This window comes from Drosophila willistoni, unplaced genomic scaffold, assembly GCF_018902025.1.
Source record: "Drosophila willistoni isolate 14030-0811.24 unplaced genomic scaffold, UCI_dwil_1.1 Seg149, whole genome shotgun sequence".
Classification (NCBI taxonomy): domain Eukaryota; kingdom Metazoa; phylum Arthropoda; class Insecta; order Diptera; family Drosophilidae; genus Drosophila; species Drosophila willistoni.
In genome coordinates this window covers 156,904-171,317 of record NW_025814106.1, presented here as the reverse complement: position 1 = coordinate 171,317, position 14,414 = coordinate 156,904, and the positions used below count along the sequence as shown (strand labels likewise).

General features: G+C 34.4%; 1 pseudogene; it reads right to left on the bottom strand.

The window, feature by feature from the left end:
* Positions 1–8,033: 8,033 nt before the first annotated feature.
* LOC124460874 lies at positions 8,034–8,692 on the bottom strand (annotated as a pseudogene).
* Positions 8,693–14,414: the final 5,722 nt, after the last annotated feature.

Genomic DNA, 14,414 nt, shown 5'->3' with positions numbered 1-14,414 from the left:
AGCGCATATGTGTTATATAAAGCATACAAACTACACAATAAATGTGTAACAAAAAGAGCCTTAAGCCATGCTAATGATCTTGATAAGATCTAAATAACATATGCAACAATTGTAATAAAAATGCATTTCACAAAAAATTATTATCAAAAGAAAAAAATATATACATCAATTTCCAAATAAAAAAAAAAAAACAAATTTTTAAGCTGAATAAAATATATATTGGTTGATTAAAATGAGTACGTTAGACAATTATTTTAGGAAGATAGTAAATAGGAATCCAAACATTGCAGCGGATTTAGTTGAGGTTTTAATAGGGATAATATTAAATCGGCACAAAGTTCGATAAATCTAGTACAGATAAGATTAGCATACTTCGATTTAACGGGAGAAGAATTTCCAGTTAAAGGAAGTGCAATGGTACAGATGAGTTTTATTGTCACTGTACCAAATATATGCTGTTTTTCCAACTCAACAGGCACATTTCGCTTCTACCTGATGGATGAAGCTTAACAATAATAAGTTGTTGCAAAAATAAAGCAAAAATCAAGAAAAATATAAGAGTAGAGCAGATGGCCTAGATATAATATACAAATGGATCTAGTAGAACTTAAATATTTGAACAAATATATTCTATTCTTAGATTTCCTCTTCAACAGAGGTGAAACCAATCCAAAATATAAAGAAATTAAATACTGGATTGTGAATAACAAAAAATTCAAATCAAGGATAGCCCACTTGATAGAAAGATCCATAGTAGAAGCATATAATCGCCTAAAGCAAAAAAATAGAATTCTACCCACCTGGGTACATAAGCTGTTTGAAGAACCCATAGAGATAATCGATCTCTCACGGAATAAAAAAAAAAAAAAAACACAAAAATAAACTTTGAAGCATGGAATGGGAAGAATTACTTCTCCATATCCAAAATATTAAAGAAAATTTCAAAAAATCATATAAATGCGTTACACAAAATAGAAACATCCAAAAGGAAACAATAAACAAGCACGCAAAAATTCTAGTTGATTCATTCAACGAAGCAAGAAATTTAGTGCATGTTAATAGAGAGAGCATAGGTAAAGCAAATTGGTCAAAGATTTCCAATCTACTGATCAAGTTACGTACAAACCTAATCTCTATAAAGACAAAATACAATCTTGATATATTTGTACCTACCGTCCTTAATTCACCCCTGAGCATAGACACCTGTAAAAAGGAAACAGAGCAAGAAGGTGAAGAATCTGAAACAAGCGAGGAAGAAATAGAAGAGAAAGATCTAAACGATCTAACAATTCCTGCGCTATTAACATTACCTGATATAGAAGCGTTGTCTGAACAAGACAACGAATCAGATTTGGACACCAATACAAGTGTAATAAACACAACTGACAGGATGGCAGAATTAAATGCCCGAAGGGCATATATGAAAGATATAAACATAGCCATACCTAAATTTAATGGCACGAAAATGCAACTCAAAAGATTCGTAACAGCTCTGAGGTTGGTAGATATGATGAAAGGCGACTACGAAAGTATAGCAGTTGAGGTAATAAAATCAAAAATTATTGGCCCAACACTATATGAAGTCGAAGAAGAAACTTCAATAGAAGCAATAATACAAAAATTGCAAGGCTTTGTAATTGGTGAAACATCTAAAGTTATAAAAGCCAGATTGAAGAATACAACTCAGAAAGGTAAAACCGCTGACGAATTTACTTCGCAGATAGATAACTTACGCAAAACACTTCAATCTGCATATATCGAAGAAGGTATGCCTGCAGCACTTGCTCTTAAGAATAGCACAGACGATGCTATAGAAGCAATGATTGGAAATTGCGAACACAACAGAATTAAAAATATACTTGACTCTGGTAACTTCAAAACCATGGACGAAGCTATAGCAAAGTACCTACAAAAAAGTACTGAGATATCAGGTAATCCAAATACGGTTCTATTTGCTCAAAGAAACCGTGGTAATTACAATAACAAATATAATTATCGTGGTAGAGGCAATGGTCGTGGTTATTACAACAACTATAACAAAAACAATAACGGCCAAAATTTCCAACAAAACGGAAACAATAGTTACAGAGGAAACAACAGAGGTTACGGCAGAAATAATAACAGAGGGAATAGAGGAAATAACCGACAAAACAGAGGTTATAACTCTAATAATAGCAATGTTAGGGTAGCCCAGAATAATTCGGGAAACTCCCAACAACCTTTAGATACTCAACAATAAAAAATTACAAGGTTTACACCATCAGTCTCAGTCAAAGCACATTTGCAAGTTTCACTAACGTAGCAACAGGAAAAGAGTTAGTATTTTTAATAGACACAGGTGCCGACATATCCATATTAAAAGAAAATTCCGACAACTTCCAATATATTCAAACCAATCAAATAATAAATATACAGGGAATAAGTCAAAAAATAACAAAATCAAAAGAATTTCAAATATTCCATAGATATACAAACCTCTAAATACATAATTCCACACGATTTCATATCGTAAATGTACAATTCGCTATTCCTTGTGATGGAATACTAGGTATCGATTTCATAAGAAAATATAACTGTCAATTAGATTTTAAACCGACTGAGGATTGGCTTATAATTAGACCAAATAATTTACAATATCCCATATATGTACCAATAGCATACAGTTCTGGCAACAACTCCATAGTTCTGCCAGCAAGATCACAAGTTGTCCGAAAAATTGAAATAACCTCAGCGGAAGACAGTATATTAATTCCTAACCAAGAAATTCAGCAGGGTATTTACATAGCAAATACCATAGCATCTTCTCAAAACGCATTCATAAAATTACTAAATACAACAAACACAAATCAAATAGTCAATATAAATAACTTGCATTACGAATCACTTTCGAACTACGAAGTAGTTAAAGCAAGTTCAGAAGATAGAGAGAAAACGGTATTAGCGACACTCTCGAAGAATTTCCCACAACAGTTCAATAGCCAACTAACCAAATTATGCACACAGTATAGTGATGTGTTCGGTTTGGAAACCGAATCTATAACTACCAATAATTTTTATAAACAAAAACTGAGACTGAAAGATGATGAACCAATATATATAAAGAACTACAGAAATCCTCATAGTCAAAAAGACGAGATACAAAAACAAGTCCAAAAGTTAATAGATGACAAAATAGTTGAACCATCGGTATCAGCTTATAACAGCCCACTGTTACTTGTACCAAAGAAATCACTGTCTAATTCCGAAAAGAAAAAATGGCGATTAGTAATTGACTATCGTCAGATCAATAAAAAATTGTTGTCCGATAAATTCCCACTCCCAAGGATTGATGATATTCTAGATCAACTGGGAAGGGCGAAGTACTTTTCGTGCCTGGATTTAATGTCAGGTTTTCATCAGATAGAACTCGAAAAAGAGTCACGAAATGTTACATCCTTTTCAACAAACAATGGTTCATATCGCTTCACGCGATTACCATTTGGTCTAAAGATAGCGCCAAATTCATTCCCGAGAATGATGACTATAGCATTCACTGGACTTGAACCTTCTCAAGCATTCCTTTATATGGACGATTTAATAGTCATTGGTTGTTATGAAAAACATATGCTCAATAACTTAACAGATGTGTTTGAGAAACACAACCTAAAATTACATCCCGAAAAATGTTCATTTTTTATGCATGAAGTCACCTTTTTGGGGCATAAATGCACAGACAAAGGAATCTTGCCTGATGACACAAAATACGACGTCATCCAAAATTATCCAGTCCCCCACGATGCGGACAGCGCTAGAAGATTTATTGCATTTTGCAATTATTACAGAAGATTCATAAACAATTTTGCCGACTATTCTCGTCACATAACAAGATTATGTAAAAAAGATATAAAATTTGAATGGACAGCTGACTGTCAAAATGCTTTTGAACATCTAAAATCGGCATTAATGAACCCAACTCAGCAAAGAATTTTGCATAATCACTGATGCGAGTAAGCATGCATGTGGAGCAGCCCTAACACAGAACAAAGAAGGACTCCAGCTACCAGTTGCATACGCATCAAGAGCTTTTACAAAAGGCGAGAGCAACAAGAGTACAACAGAACAAGAATTAGCAGCTATTCATTGGGCAATAACACATTAACCATACATATATGGTATACATTTCACCGTCAAAACTGATCACAGAGCACTTACTTATCTATTTTCAATGATAAATCCAAGTTCCAAACTAACGCGAATGAGACTTGAATTAGAGGAATATGATTTCACAGTAGAGTATCTAAAGGGTAAAGATAATTATGTAGCAGATGCCCTATCAAGAATAACAATCACAGACTAACAAAACATACAAATCGATAATAAAATTCTGAAAGTCACTACCAGAAACCAAAATAAACAGTTAAATTCCTGCGCCGGGAACGAAAAAGAAAAAGAAGATTTGCAAAAACAATCTCTTAATGCTTCTAAGCCCAACGTATATGACGTCATTGTAAATGACGAAGTACGAAAAGTAGTGACCTTGCGAATAACTGATTCTTTAACCACATTCAAACATGGCAAGAAAGTTATAGTTATTATAGTTATTATATACCAATGGAATTCTCGACTTAGGTCAATTTTTTCAAAGGCACGAAAAAGAAGCCGGTATACTCAACATAAGTCAAGTCAAAGTGGTACCGAGCGAAAAGATCTTTGAAACTATCTCAATAGAATCTTTTAAAAATATGGGCAATAAAATTTTACAATCATTAAGAGTAGCGCTACTCAAGCCGGTGACCCTATTATCAAATAATGATAAAGAAAAAGAAGCAATACTGTTTACGTTCCACGATGACCCAATACAAGGAGGTCATACTGGAATATTGAGAACTATGGCCAAAATAAAAAGGCATTATTATTGGAAAAATATGACACGAGATATATCTCAATATATAAAAAAATGTAATAAGTGTCAAAAAGCAAAGATAACAAAGCATACAAAAACCCCGTTAATCATAACTGAAACGCCACAACAGGCTTTCGATAGGGTTATTGTGGATACGATCGGTCCACTCCCAACATCAGAACACGGAAATGAATATGCAGTAACTTTAATCTGCGACCTAACAATATACCTTGTAATAATACCAATTAAAGACAAAAGTGCAAAAACAGTAGGGAAAGCTATATTTGAAGTTTTCATTCTGCGGTACGGTCCAATGAAGACGTTCATTACGGACATGGGAACAGAATATAGAAACTCAATAATTGAGGATTTATGCAAAAACTTGCAAGTAAAAAAGATAACTTCAACTGCACATCATCACCAGACTGTAGGCACTGTGGAGCGAAGCCACCGAACACTTAATGACTTTTTACGATCATACATTTCAGTTGACAAAACTGACTGGGATGTATGGATAAGATATTTCGAATATTGTTTTAATACAACACCCTCTATGGCACATGATTATTGTCCATATGAGTTGGTATTCGGTAAAACTTCAAATTTACCACAACAATTTAATAGTGTTGATAAGATAAATCCACTATATAACATAGAAGATTATGCTAAGGAATCAAAATTTAGATTAGAACAGGCTTATAAAAGAGCAAGAATTATGTTAGAACAGCACAAAGCGAAGAATAAGGAAATATATGATAGAAAGGTAAAAAATATTGAATTAGAAATAGGATATTGAATTAGATAAGGTTTTATTACGTAATGATACGGGTCATAAGCTAGAATCTAAGTATTTAGGCCCATACATCATAGAAGAAATAAAAGATAGGGATAACATTTTAATTAAAGATACAAAGAATAAGAAACAATTAGTGCATAAAGATAGGTTAAAAATCTTAATCAATTAATATATATAAAAAAATAATAATAATAACAATAAAACAAGAGAAATAAATTTAAACAAATAAATTACCAACATTTAATGACACTATACATATACAAATATAATTTTACCACATGTATCATTAAACAAACACTCGAACATTCAAAAAAAAAAAAAAAAAAATTAAAAAAAAAAAACAAAAGAAACAATAATAAGTAAATAAATTTCTATATAAAAAAAAAAAATTTTAGAAAATAACTCCATATAATTACGTTATTTTTCTAAAGAGGGGGGATGTAGCATGTTTTGGAATAACATATTAACAACAATACAAACATATTGTAGCAATTAGTTACAATATTTATGTGCGCAACATTCAAGTGCATTTGCCTCTTAAATAACATGACCACCCATGAGTGCATGGTGCTGGACAATTGCTGTGTCGGCAAATATAACACGCGCTGCCGCGTTGGCCCAATATGCAATATGATACATCCTCACTCATACATACTTTTATTTAAACACTTATACATTTATACATAAGTATGTTTATACATAAGCATATAGCTATAGTCGATAATTGTTATAGAATTAAGAATTATTCAATAAACTGAGCTCAAACTAGAAAGTACAATTGGTGTCTCTCAATATATCTTCGGAGCATACTACATGGCGACCGTGACAGTGGTCACTAACTGTGTCTCTCAATATATCTTCGGAGCATACTACAATTTACTTTTCTTTTAACTTTTGACCAATATTTTAGGTAATACAATGTAGAAAACCAAAGATAAAGAGTAGATTAAGAATTAGAACGAAAAATTTCATTATAAACTTTCCTCAAATAAACTATAAAGTTTTTGGTTGAAATGAGAAAATCTATAAAAATCGAGGCGTTAATTGAAACAAAAACTTTAGTAAGTTTGATGAAAAATATTTCAAATTACCCAAACTGTTAACCCAACGAAACTTTGTGTAAATCATACCATCCAACTCTAACATATATACAGTACATGTATGTTATATGTATGTAAATATCTATCTGATTATTTGCATAATGCTATTAAGTTGGTCAATTGTTTTTATCCTTAAGATGCAGGCCACCCAGGCAGAGTAGATAGGTTACTTGGTTGGTTTGTCATTTCAATGAAATTGGCATCAAGTGGCAAATTCTTTCACTATCATCATATAATCATAATCATCATCGTCTTGGCGACAAAAGCAACAACATTCCCTTCAGTACCGGTCGCCGGGGAATCGTCGGGGATTCCCCGGGGACATGTCGCTTGTCCCCGGGGACAAACTGGCGACACTCCCATTAAAAATACGGCGACATTTAACATTGCATGTCCTAGCTTTCAAGACCGGAACGACAACCTAGCGACAGTTGTCGCTTCAGTCGCCAAGACAAATTTCCAAAAGTCTTGCCGAACGCCGGGACAAACAAGCATTGTGTCGCCGCTTTGTCGCTATTGTCCCTCTAGTCCCGGCGACTAGAGGGACAATTGTCGCTCAATGGTCCCGTGCACAAGACCATTGAGCGACATTTGTCCACATTTTGATTTGTGTTGCATTTATGTATGTAGACAGAGGGAGAGAGTGTTTTCCTACGTGTTCTGATTAACCTTTAAGGTTAAATGTGTTTGGTGACATAAATAAATTTGTATTAGTGGCATGTATTAATGGCTTCAAATATATATACATATAATTCATATAAATTATATTTGGTATTTAAATTTAACTGAACTAAGCAGAGGAATGAAACAGTTGTGTCTCTTCCCCCCCAGTAACCGCTCTCTCGTAATAATTTCACACATCACGCATACGCAACGTATATATCGCATACATTGTGTTGCGTATTTGTGTTACTCTCTCCCTTTGTGTGTGTGTGTGTGTGTTTGTTTGGGTGTTTCGTATGTTTAATTACAACTGATGCTGATTGGGCATGCAAATCATGCTGACAACGTGTGCGAAAACTAATTATTATGTTTATCAACTTTGTAATTGTCACACCTGCTTGTACGTGATTGCAGTTTATGTTGTTCGCCCCAAAAAAAAATGTCTTACACAAAGTTTTAGATAGGCTTTAGTTAGTTAAGCACACAGAAAAACTAACTAACTAACTAACATTCGCTACGTGGACACATCACATTCACTTATTGTCACCAAACTTAATGAAATCATTGTATAACAATCAATCAGGTTTCATTTTCATTTATTCACTTTCATTATAATACTAATCAGATCCATGGGTGATTTTGAACACTTTTTGGCATAGGCTGCATTACAATCACCACCACGTTTGACAGACTCGTTTCAGACTCTTGATATTCACTATCCATTCGATGCGTTAGTTTGTTATTCGAACTCGATGGAGTTAATATAATGTGTAGAATCTCGCCAAGTAAACCGCTTTCATGGCTCAAGGGAACAGTTGCATGTTCACAAATCACTCGTAGCAAACAACTCCGTCCGGGTAGTCCCATATTGTCCAATATCATCTCAATGCCACGATAAATAATCCAACGATATATGGCACCATAGTCAAACTGCTCATTTCAATTTGTCTCCTTCTCTCTGGCCGATACGGTCATCGGTTTGAGATAGACGCGTGTGATCTCTGTTGAATTGGTGGGCAGAAAGTATTCTGCTTTCAACACATAGCCAGATGTAACTGATTCGAAATGTAAACCATCAACAGGTATACCGATACCGTCAATAAATTGTACACGTGTCGGTGTGGTGGGCGGAAAGATAAGCGATCTACTAAAGCGTTTCAGGTGACTATTGCTACTGTAACTGCTGGAAGCCGTAGCAGAAGACAGTAGAAACCATAGCCAAAGAGCTAAGCCAGCAAATGTTCGATCCATTTGGTTGAAGAACTAAACAAGAACTGGTGGCTTAAGAATTTTCACATCTCCAATGAAGCCCAATTCCCTCTAAACAGAAGTCAACTCACTTTCTTTCTTCAAACTTGCGGCTTCTCGTTTTGTTTACTTTCATTTAAAATTCAGTTCAATTAGCACTCATGTGAGAAGTGCCCTGATCTAGTTAAATCAAAATTAGTCGTTAACTAAAGACCATAAAAACATTTAAATACATGTGATAAAAGAAGAATTGAAGCATGAATAAAGAACCTTTTTTAGAAGAGAGAATAGCAATGTAAAGAGAACTCTAATAGACTTTATAGGAATGAAGTATGAGGCTTTAGTTTTAAAGTTTGTATACCAAAAGTAACGTTCACTAAATAAACAACGTAAATTTCCATTAAAAAGCTAATGTCTTCACTTTCTTGGCACATTAAATGCAGATATTAAATTACGAAAGACAGTTTTGGTTTACTTTTTTCCTCATTGTTTAAGAATAAACATCGTGTTCATCTGAAGCGGCTTCACCAAATCAGATGGACTAAAGAAAATATATTACAACTGTACTTTGGCACGTTTGTGGTTGTTTAACTAACCTAGTATATGACTAGAATTACAATCAGAATTACAATTGGAAATGATTCTGCGAACTTACGAATACCTCACGGCTTAGATTAATTCTTTGAATTGAACTTAGTACATTTTTTAAGCCTCTTATGAACATAAAAAAAATATATTTAATGTAGTTGGATTTTTATAATTAATTCAATAGACAGAAAAGATTTTCAGATTAAAGAAGGAGAGTTCTGATTTCAAGTGTCATTTAAATACTTAACAAGTTGTTAAAAAAAAAAGTCAAAACGACAGGAAAATGTTATTAAAAAGCTACTATTGGCAAAGAAATACATATAGTTTTTATATGAAAAGTGCCCCTTTTAGGTGGGTCTTAGACTAGAAACCCTTATAATATTGAGTTCACCTATTCATTAAAGTCATAAGCTTAAAACGAACTTCATAATATATAGACAAATTTCATGCTTCGATTAAATATTTCGTAACAAAATTTTTACCTTATTAACATTGGCTTGAAGATGAAGCTTATTTCTACAGAAATTCAAGTACTTATAGCTAACAGCATTCAATATTAGATACAATAACATTTGTGTCCAAAACAAATAAGTGAAATCAATTTACAAAGTACAAACAATTTGACCCAAAAATTTCAATCTAATTATGCATGGTCACTATGCGGGTCACTTTTGCCGAAAATTCAAATAAACAAAAGCCTTATATGCAAAAATGAAAACATAAAGAATACAGAGGAAAGAATAAAAAGATTCAGTTGAAACACACGTGCCTATCCGGAGTGTGTGTGTGTGTGTGGAAGGGAATTGACAATTGTGAGCCAAAGAGACAAAGAGTGAAAGTGGATTGAAGTGGCAATCAAATAATGTTAGGCCTTTCGACCTTTTCCAAATGAGATTAAACTAAAAGACCAAACAAAACCGAAAAGCAACTGCCGGCAGTATTAATTGAGGAGAGTGTGTGTGTGCTTGTTTGTGTGTAGATGTATGGGTGTGGGGTACATAAAGAACAGCTGTGTCCAAGAGAACGGAAAGGATACTAGGACAATGAAAGGTACCCTTAACTTGGCTTTACCGTGTTTAATTGAGTTTGCAATACCTGCCAGATTTTTTTTCTCCCCTCCCGCCATTCTTCCGCCTAGTTTGTGTGAGGCCAAACAAAATTGGCTTAGTTTTAAGTGTATGCCACCCCGCTGAGGGTGTATGTGTGTGTGTGTGTGTGAATGAGTGTGTCCAAGGTTCCGGTTTTACGCACTTTTCTGACATTTTGCTGGCCCAGACAGAAACTTAATTAAACCTCAGTCGCAAGCCTCGCTTCGTGTGGTTAAGCAAATGAATTTGTTTCTGATTCTCAGTTAACATTTTGTGACATTATAAATGTTGAAGAAATCGCTTCAATTGGCATTTTCGAATTGCAATTTACGATTGAATCTTAAATGAATATGTATACAATATTTAAGAATATATAAAAGCCTTTATCATTGAATTTTATGCCACAATCCTTTTTATATACGTTTTTTTTTTGCTTTAGTAAATTCATTTATTTCAATTGTTGTTGAAGCATCTGCCCCCATGAGCTGCCACAGATGCCGCCGTTGCCGTTGCCGTTGCCGCCAACAAAAACCGTAATCCTCTACTCACTATATTTGTATGTGACTGTGTGTGTGTGTGTGAGACGCAGTTTTTTATTGTTTCCGGCCGCATTCCAGCGGCGCTTTCGACAGCAACGGTGGGACCAATGCAGTTAGAAAATCTGTCAAAAATATTGAACCTTATTTTCCATTATACCAATTATTTCTATGTTTTTTAAATTTTTATTAAACCCTAAGTATTAGCCAGTCAAAAATTACGACTGTAGTTACAAAATGAAAACAAAAATAGTTGTAAGCTTTGCCAATCTGTTTTTGGCTTCATTTAGTTGTAATTCGCAACTTTATCGTTGAAGATATGATATGGAACTAAAAATGAAGTAAGTAAGTCGTCTCGCCGACTTAGGTATTTCATACACCAGTAAAGCAAATATTTCAACTTTATTAAACAAATGCATTTTCACATGCTTTTTACAAGCATAGCTAAGTATCTCGCTCACTGAATCATACGAGCACCCCAGCGCCCCCACCAGCCAACGGCCAACTCCGGCCTTATGGAAAAACGTTTATATGCATAACTCGACTGTTTTTTGTCCGATTTTGATCAAATTTTCTATTTTGCTAGATATTAGATATTAAATTTAAGTGTGCCAAATTTGATTGCATAAGGTAAAAAAATACGGGAGATAATCAAGTTTTTCAAATTACGGGGGCGGAAAAGGGCTTGGCAATATTTTATACATACAAAATGTGTGCATTTACTAAACGAATATACATACCAAATATGGTGTCTCTAGCTGGAATAGTTTTTGAGATAAACGTTTTTTTAAATTGCGGGGGCGGAAAGGGGCGTGGCAAAAATTTGAAATAAACTTGATCACTCTACATACTACACGAGTCTACATACCAAATTTGGTGGCTCTAGCTCTTACAGTCTCCGAGATCTAGGTGTTCATACGGACAGACGGACAGACGGACGGACGGACGACGGACGGACGGACGGACAGACGGACATGACTAGATCGACTCGGTTGTTGATCCTGATCAAGAATATATATACTTTGTGGGGTCGGAGATGCTTCCTTCTGCCTGTTACATACATTTTGGCGACTTTAATATACCATTTCACCCTATGGGTGTATGGTATAATAAACATGAACCGGCTTATACCCAAGATTTCACTATGCAAAGTGGCTAAACTGTTATGCCTAATTATATTAGACATTTGCCACTGTACATATTTAACTCCTATTTCTTGCCCATTTCTAACCCAATTGTCGGAATTGCTGAGCGCGTGTCTCTGTCTGCATAGCTTGTGCAACTTTCAAAACGGGGCCAAAGTTTTGTCTACATTCGTTTCATTTTATAACCCAAAACAACTACAACAACAACAACAACAGCAACCAAATACGTATAATAAATAAAACAAAACAAAAGCTTTTCAACTTTTTGCCGCCTTTTTTGTTTAGCATTTGAATGGCATCGTTATCACAGAGACAGAATGAGAGTGAGAGAGAGATAAAAGAATATTGAGTAAAAGAGACCAAATTCGCTAGTCTCTTGTCTTATTTTTACGAGTGTCTGCCAAATGGGCGGCAAGTCAGTTACGCCCACCACATCCGCACCCAACAGGCTGGCGCCTCCCTTAAACCAAAAAAAAAAAAAGAATTTACTTATTTGTCTATTTTAAAAGCCATTTCGTATAAATAGCAACAACAATCCAAAAGTGAAAGAGGGCCCGAAAAAGAACTGACATTGCCGTTGGCTTAAAGCAAAGGCAAAATGTAATAAAATTAGTCCTCAACTAAAAAAGAAGCAGCTGTATAAACAAATACCTGATAAAAATGGTGAAAGAACCCTTTTTTGATATGCCAAACTAATTTCTTGTTGCCTAACCCAAAACAATTGCTGCAGGCCCTAGACCTAAATCGCTACAATACTCTCACTCTCTCTCTCCCTTTTAACTCGAAATTAGCATAAAATGTTTTCACATTGTGACAATCAAGGAAATTCTCTTCCCCCTACCCTCAAAATGGAAATTTTTTATGAAATTTTATTATTATGTTTTGCATAATTTGCTATTTGAAGTTCTTCTAGCCAAAACTCTGCTTTAAGGACTTTTGGACTATTTACAGCCTCGCCGGCTAGTCATCATGTGATGGAAATCTAAGCCTCATATCTTAACTCTCCACTAACACCATTGCTGGGCCATATAGTCATATAATTTATGGCCCCCTCAAAACTATTGTTTCAATGTGTGTGGAAAAGTGCATACAACAAAATGCAAAAGTCGCGAGTTTCCTTAACTAGAAATGGTAAAATTAAAAGGCACCGACTAAACCATATTCTAACTATTTTCACAATACTTATATTGTTTTTTTTTTTTTCGTTTAAATAACAAAATAAGTTGCCATCAGGCCATTGTATATGTTATGTATCATTTAAAATCTAAAAAAAGCATTTCCCAACATTGTTAAACCTAGTATTCCTTAGATATGGTAACATTGTCATTACACATCAATAAACGGTCAGTCTAGCATAAGGTCTCAAGAAGAACACGCGTACCTCTCTACTGTGGACACAACATTAATGGCGACGAGGCAAAAAAGAAATTAAAACGTTTATCTACAATAATTGTGTAAAATCTACACTAGGCGGCATAAATATTTTGACGAAGAAAAAGTTGTGCATTTTGTTGTTTAACTTTTAAATTTCTTTATAGAAAATTATTATTTAATTTTCCGTATTGTGTATGGTTAATACAAACTTAAAAATAGGAAATTAAAATTTTTTTGAAACAAACTTAACAAAATTATAATTTATTTAATATTTTAGAGTATGGCATAAGTATTTTGGCAAGCTCTGTCATACTTAAAAAACATATTTTAGGCTTAACAAAATTAATTTAACTAGCTTATATTTAGTAAAATGTATAGCTTCAATTACTTTTTGGAGGCGTCGCGGCACAGAATCCACTAAAATTTGAAGGATTTCTGGAGATATCTCTTCCCATAAGGAAAAGAGCTCAGAAATCTTTTCTTCTCTGGTTTTGTTTAACGCTTCTGTTCTCTTGCGCTTCAAAAGAGACCAGACGTTTTCTATAAGTTTAGCGTTGGAACATCCAGATCTTTCAAAAAGTTGGTTATCATTTTCATTGAGGGTGGTCAGGTATTGGCCTTGGTTCATCGAACCAGAGATGGGAATGAAATCCCCCAGCCCATTATATGCCACACATCCCCAAAACATCACAGAGCCTCCACCATGGCTCATTTTTTGACAAACGGGACTCTTTTGTCTTTGCTCGATGGGCAGCTTTACAAATACTTTTTTTTTTGAAGAATTATACTCAAAGGAGCTTTCATCTGTCCACAAAACACTTCTCCAGAACTCCTTTGGTTTGTTTATATGCTTTTTTTGCAAATGCTAACCTTTTTAACTTGTTAACCTTTGAAATGAAAGGCACGTCCTTGGCTACAAATGTTCCGAACTCTCCTTCTTTCAAGCGCCGTCTGACTGTCCTCTCGCTGATTGACTTATTGGCTGTCAAATTCA